This window comes from Salvelinus alpinus, chromosome 32, assembly GCF_045679555.1.
Source record: "Salvelinus alpinus chromosome 32, SLU_Salpinus.1, whole genome shotgun sequence".
NCBI lineage: Eukaryota > Metazoa > Chordata > Actinopteri > Salmoniformes > Salmonidae > Salvelinus > Salvelinus alpinus.
In genome coordinates, this window is record NC_092117.1 from 3,645,696 (window position 1) to 3,653,139 (window position 7,444).

The following is a 7,444-nucleotide window of genomic DNA, read 5'->3' on the forward strand; positions in this document are numbered from 1 at the left end:
CACTCCATTCACTTTGACTATGACCTCAGATCAGACGAGACAACCCACTGAATTTAAGCATATACAGTGGGGCAAAAAAGTATTTAGTCAGCCACCAATTGTGCAAGTTCTCCCACTTAAAAAGATGAGAGAGGCCTGTAATTTCCATCATAGGTACACTTCAACTATGACAGACAAAATGAGAAAAAAAATCCAGAAAATCACATTGTAGGATCTTTAATGAATTTATTTGCAAATTATGGTGGAAAATAAGTATTTGGTCACCTACAAACAAGCAAGATTTCTGGCTCTCACAGACCTGTAACTTCTTCTTTAAGAGGCTCCTCTGTCCTTCACTCGTTACCTGTATTAATGGCACCTGTTTGAACTTGTTATCAGTATAAAAGACACCTGTCCACAACCTCAAACAGTCACACTCCAAACTCCACTATGGCCAAGACCAAAGAGCTGTCAAAGGACACCAGAAACAGAATTGTAGACCTGCACCAGGCTGGGAAGACTGAATCTGCAATAGGTAAGCAGCTTGGTTTGAAGAAATCAACTGTGGGAGCAATTATTAGGAAATGGAAGACATACAAGACCACTGATAATCTCCCTCGATCTGGGGCTCCACGCAAGATCTCACCCCGTGGGGTCAAAATGATCACAAGAACGGTGAGCAAAAATCCCAGAACCACACGTTCTTGATAACAAGTTCAAACAGGTGCCATTAATACAGGTAACGAGTGAAGGACAGAGGAGCCTCTTAAAGAAGAAGACCTAGTGAATGACCTGCAGAGAGCTGGGACCAAAGTAACAAAGCCTACCATCAGTAACACACTACGCCGCCAGGGACTCAAATCCTGCAGTGCCAGACGTGTCCCCCTGCTTAAGCCAGTACATGTCCAGGCCCATCTGAAGTTTGCTAGAGAGCATTTGGATGATCCAGAAGAAGATTGGGAGAATGTCATATGGTCAGATGAAGTTTGCTAGAAAGCATTTGGATGATCCAGAAGAAGATTGGGAGAATGTCATATGGTCAGATGAAACCAAAATAGAACTTTTTGGTAAAAACTCAACTCGTCGTGTTTGGAGGACAAAGAATGCTGAGTTGCATCCAAAGAACACCATACCTACTGTGAAGCATGGGGGTGGAATCATCATGCTTTGGGGCTGTTTTTCTGCAAAGGGACCAGGACGACTGATCCGTGTAAAGGACAGAATGAATGGGGCCATGTATCGTGAGATTTTGAGTGAAAACCTCCTTCCATCAGCAAGGGCATTGAAGGTGAAACGTGGCTGGGTCTTTCAGCATGACAATGATCCCAAACACACTGCCCGGGCAACGAAGGAGTGGCTTCGTAAGAAGCATTTCAAGGTCCTGGAGTGGCCTAGCCAGTCTCCAGATCTCAACCCCATAGAAAATCTTTGGAGGGAGTTGAAAGTCCGTGTTGCCCAAAACATCACTGCTCTAGAGGAGATCTGCATGGAGGAATGGGCCAAAATACCAGCAACAGTGTGTGAAAACCTTGTGAAGACTTACAGAAAACGTTTGACCTCTGTGTAAATTGAGAAGAGCGTGGGGCATAGGATCGAGCCTTGGGGTACACCCTCGGTGACAGGCAGTGGCTGAGACAGCAGATGTTCTGACTTAATACACTGCACTCTTTGAGAGAGATAGTTAGCAAACCAGGCCAAAGACCCCTCAGAGACACCAATACTCCGTAGCCGGCCCACAAGAATGTAATGGTCTACCGTATCAAAAGCTTTGGCCAAGTCAATAAAAATAGCAGCACAACATTGCTTAGAATCAAGGGCAGTGGTGACATCATTAGGGACCTTTAAGGTTGCAGTGACACATCCATAAACTGAGCAGAAACCAGATTGCATACCAGAAAGAATACTATAGAAATCAAGAAAGCCAGTCAGTTGATTATTGACAAGTTCTTTGACACTTTTGATAAACAGGGCAAAATAGAAATAGGCCTATAACAGTTAGGATCAGCTTGATCTCCCCCTTTAAATAATGGACGAACCGTGGCTGCCTTCCAAGCAATGGGAACCTCCCCAGAAAGGAGAGACAGGTTCAAAAGGTCAGAGATAGGCTTGGCGATGATAGGGGCAGCAACCTTAAAGAAGAAAGGGTCTAAACCAGTGGTCACCAACCTGTCGATCGCGATCGACTTGTCGATCTCCAAAGCATTTCTAGTCGATCGCCAAACATTTCTGTAAAAAACTCTCAGGTTGTTGGTGGTAGGTACAGCCAATTCAGCTGCCCTGCGCGCCGGGTAGGCAAACTGTTGTCATTCCATGTGTCTGAAGGTACATTACATTACATTTAAGTCATTTAGCAGACGCTCTTATCCAGAGCGACTTACAAATTGGTGCATTCACCTTATGACATCCAGTGGAACAGCCACTTTACAATAGTGCATCTAAATCTAACAAGGTACAAAAACTCTGCCTTCCCGGTGGGCCTGGAGAGGAAATCAAGTGCACTATGCCTCTGCTGGCCAATCAGATTGCTCACATGACCGAGTCTGCAGTATCGTAGGAGGCAAGAAAGAAAGCTACGGCAAAATTGATACTGTGAGATTTCATAATGTTTAAACCATGACTAGAGAGAGACTGTCAACGAATACAGCAAAGAGCTGCTGTTTTTATGAGTGAGTTCATGTTTAAGTTCTTAATCAGCACTGTCAACACATCGTATTCAACACTTTTATAATGCATAAAATCCACTTTCTTCCTATTTCCACTCAGCGCTACAACAAGCAGTGCAGCAGTAATGAATGAGTAGGAAAGTGTATCTATAGGCTTGCGTTGTTGTTATTATTAGCGGCTTGGGTTTTTTTTTATATCAAGGAATATTTTACTTTCTCTGTTCATAGGAGTAACAACATGAATTTGTGCATGAGGCAGAAATAATGCGGTGCGACTCAAGTTTTGCCATCAGCTGGAAGACGGTGTCCCTTTTTGGTCAGTATCAGTAGAGGAAAGGGAGAGCGGAGGGATGTTGAGAGACGGCTCCTCAGTCTGCTGCTCTCTCCCTCCTCTGAGACTGACCATCAGATGCAGGCACCATCAGCCCAGTAAAATAAAAAGCGAATTATTTAAATGTATGCTCACTCAGCTGTGCCTCACAAGTAATACAACAATGGATCTATTACCGGTGTGATCATATAGCCTACCTCAAATTTTGAAATCTTTTTTTTTTTTTTAAATGTCCTGAACAACAATGCATTGGCAGGTAAATTCAAGCAAAGCCAGTATGCGGTCATAATGTATTGGGCCTATAGCTTACTGTACAGTACTGTTTTTAATTGGTTAATGTTGCATAGGCTTACATTTTTTAAAGTCATGTTAATAAAGCGGTAGATCTCGGCATACATTTTGACTCAGAAAGGGATCTTGACTCAGAAAGGGATCTTGACTCAGAAAGGGATCTTGACTCAGAAAGGGATCTTGACTCAGAAAGGGATCTTGACTCAGAAAAGATTGGTGACCACTGGTCTAAACCATCTGACCCATAAGGTTTTTGGGGATTAAATTTAGGGAGCTCCTTTAGCACCTCGGACTCAGTGACTGCCTGCAGGGAGAAACTTTGTAGCGGGGCAAGGGGAAAAAGAGGGAGGAGCATCGGGGCTAGTCGCGTTAGAAGGGGTGGGAGATGAGGAAATGTTGGACAGGCAAGGAGGCATGGCTGAGTCAAATAGGAATCCTGACTTAATGAAATGGTGATTAAAGAGCTCAGCCAGGTGCTTCTTGTCATTAACAACCACATCATCAACATTAAGGGACACGGGCAGCTGTGAGGAGGAGGGTTTATTCTCCAGGTCTTTAACTGTTTTCCAGAACTTCTTGGGGTTAGACCCACAGAGAGAGAACTGCTCCTTAAAGTAACTAACTTTGGCCTTCCGGATAGCCTGAGTGCACTTATTTCTCATTTGTCTGAACAAGAGCCAGTCAGCCTGAGTATGCGTGTGCCGAGCCTTTCATCAAATGCAATTATTGAGGTGGAGTAACTCTTCAAGATCACGGTCGAACCAGGGACTGAACCGGTTTTTAATTCTCATTTTCTTTATGGAGGCGTGTTTGTTAACAATACCACTGAAAATATCAAAAAAGAAGGTGCAAGCAACTTCGACAGAGTGTGATTCTGTACCATTTTAAGGAGGCCAGTTCATGAAGGAAGGCTTGCTCATTAAAGTTTTTTAGCAAGTGACTATGACAAATCAGGACAGGTTGTTTCACTGAGCAGCCATTACGAACACAGGCTGTAAAACAATTATCACTAAGGTCATTACAGAAAACACCAGACTGATACCTATCAGGATTATTTGTGAGAATAACATTGAGGAGATTAGCCTTTTCTGGGTGTTTGGAGTCATACGGCACCTTGTGGGATTGGTAATAATCTGCGAAAGATTTAGGGAGTCCCATTGATTTAGGAATTGGTCAGGTGGTTTAAGCATCTCCCAGTTTAGGTCATCTAGCAGGACTAATTCAGATTTAGTGTACGGGGCCAGGAGAGAGCTTAGGGCAGGTATGGTACAGGAAAGTGCTGATGGAGGACGATAGCACCCAGCAAGTCAACAAAGAGCTATTTGAAAGTTTAATGCTTAAAACCATCAAGTAAAATTGTTTGGTGACAGACTTGGTGGAGACCACCGAGCACTGAAGGTGATCCTTGGTAAAGATTTCCACTCCCCCACCTTTGGAAGATCTGTCTTGCCGAAAAAAGTTATAACCAAAAAGGTTAACATCATTATTCAAAACACTCTTCCTTAACCACATCTCAGTAATGACCAACACATCTGGATTGGAGCGATGAACCCACACTTTCAATTGATCCATTTTAGGTAATATGTTTCTAGTGTTAAAGTGCAGAAAACCCAGGCTTTTACACGAGAGCAGAAATCAGTGAAGCAGATATCGGAGCACAAGTCAGAATTGGGGCTAGCAACAGTAGATGGGCCAGGGTGTACATGCACATTTCCAGATATCATCAGCAGTAATACAATCAAGGCACGTCAGAGGACAGGGAGAGCTCTGCAGTGTTGATTTATGACATTTGAATGTGTATTAGATGGCAACAAGATCATATTGTACAGCAATTTCATCAGGTAACATGAATACAAAGCCAGCGAGAGGTGGTTAGAATAGGATGGGAGGCCAAAAGTCTGTGTAACCAATAGAGAGTCAGAGTCCCGAGTGTGGGAACAAACATAGTCTGTCCCACGGTTGGGTAAACAAGAAAGTTCATAGTCAACAAAGTATGCAGGAGTCATGAGGCAAATAGCAAAATGGACAAAATAAATCATATATATAACAACTTGTAAGTTCAGAGTCACTCGCCCCAACAATATGTGTGTGCTGGAGGCTAGCGAAAGTTCGGGAGAGAGGTGGGGAGTGTGGTGGGGGTACCTGTACCAGACGGGGAGACAGGCCAGGGCAGGTGGTGAACAGATCACCAGGTGGAATCCAAGCAGCAGTGCAGCAGGCAACGGGAGTAGGTGTCACACCCACTTGGGAGAAGCTTTTATTTCTGGAGGAAGATTTCTTGTAGAAAATGACAGTGGATGGACTCTGAACAGCAGGAGGGGGCTTCAAAGGCCTCTGGATTTGGGTGGGGTAGGCTGCAATTGATTCCTGCCACTTGTTGGGCTCAAAGGCCTCGACACCTCTCACTTCACACCTCACACCTCAGTGCTAATTGAAGTTGTATCTGGTCTGTCCTAGCAAGCCTGGCAGCCTTAACTCAGCATTCAGTCCCCATAATGTACAATATATCATTGTAATGTACTTTATTTTTCATTTTTCTTCTTCCTCTTCTTGTCTTTTAAAATAGCATTAGACCAAACACTACTCACTCAGTTCCAGGTTGGATGGTGTCCTCAGGTCTCTGCTGTTTGTTTGCCAGAGCATCCTCTGTATAGCTTGGAAAAGGATTCCTTGATAGCAGTAATCCTTCCAGGTAATTTTGTCCAAAATTAGGTTGTAGGTTTGGAGTTTTGATCTGGAGCGAAGGCCATGCTGTGGAGGGTAGCATCCTGCATATGTCCCTGCTGAAAGATCCAAGTTTATCTAACTCCAAATCTATCCTTTTGTAAAAAAAACATGTTGAAAAATGTGAGAGCTCACATGCAGCTGTGTTTCTCTCTCTCTCCCTTCTAAAGCTAGCAAGTGAGAGATGACAAGGTCCCTTCTATTTAAGGATAGGCATAAGGTACTATTTGAATGGGTACCATTGGAATATCTGACATGTACATTACATTTTAAAACAGATCTGTTCTACAATGTGTGGGAACCTTATTTAAATGACCTAGAACCTGATTTATCAGCTCTCAAGGATTTTCATAGAAAGATGGTTGTTTACTTGTCTCAGGATTACACTGTACATTCCATGTGTTGGACCTAATTCTTTTTTTAACCTGAGCTATTGTGTTTCATTTCTGTATATGTTCGTAAAATTGTTATTTTCTTTGTTATTCTTATTTGATCTTCGTTACTGTATCTCTTAATATGGGAGAAAATTGTGAAATTCCAATAAAAATACTATTACAAAAACAATAACGGCACTTACAGTTGACTGGGGAAGCTCTAGCAGGGCAGAAATGTGCATACTGACTTGTTGGAAAGGTGGCATCCTATGACAGTGCCACGTTGAGCTCTTCAGTAAGGCGATTCTACTGCCAATGTTTGTCTATGGAGATCTGTGCTCGGTGTTATTCACCTGTCAGCAACGGGTGTGTCTGAAATAGTGGATTTGGCTAATTTGAAGGGGTGTCCACATACTTTTCTATATTTAATGTACTTGTCAGGTAGCGTGTTCCCTTTTATTTTATATATCACTCAAATATCCAATTAATGGTGGCCAAAATGTAGATATCATGAGGCTACCCTCACGTATCTGAAATTACGTGATCAATTGATGTTTACTGTTCATGAAAATAATGCAATTACTTGCTGTATAACTCTGATGATAGATCTAAATGTGTGCAATTTGTTTTGCATGGAATAATCTCGCAATTGTAGTTCTGACTGTGCTTTTCAAGAGGTGATGATGTTACAACCAAATAGTTAGCATTTATTTAACAAATCCTTGAAAACTGCACGCAGTTAGTTGTCAGTGGTTTTAACAGAGCTGGGGGTCTCCTTGCCCCCAGTAGGAAAATTGAACGCTCTGCACTGTATTGTGACGTTTTATTGATAACAACCTATTGACTGTCGCTCCATCTGTTGGAGTGGCGCAGCGGTCTAAGGCACTGCCTCTCAGTGCAAGAAGCGTCACTATAGTACCTGGTTTGAATCCAGGCTGTATCACATCCGGCCGTGACTGGGAGTCCCATAGGGCGGCGCACAATTGGCCCGGGTTTGGCCGGAGTAGGCCGTCATTGTAAATAAGAATTTGTTAGTTAAATGAAGGTTAAATAAAAAAATAAAAAAACATTCAACTTTCAAC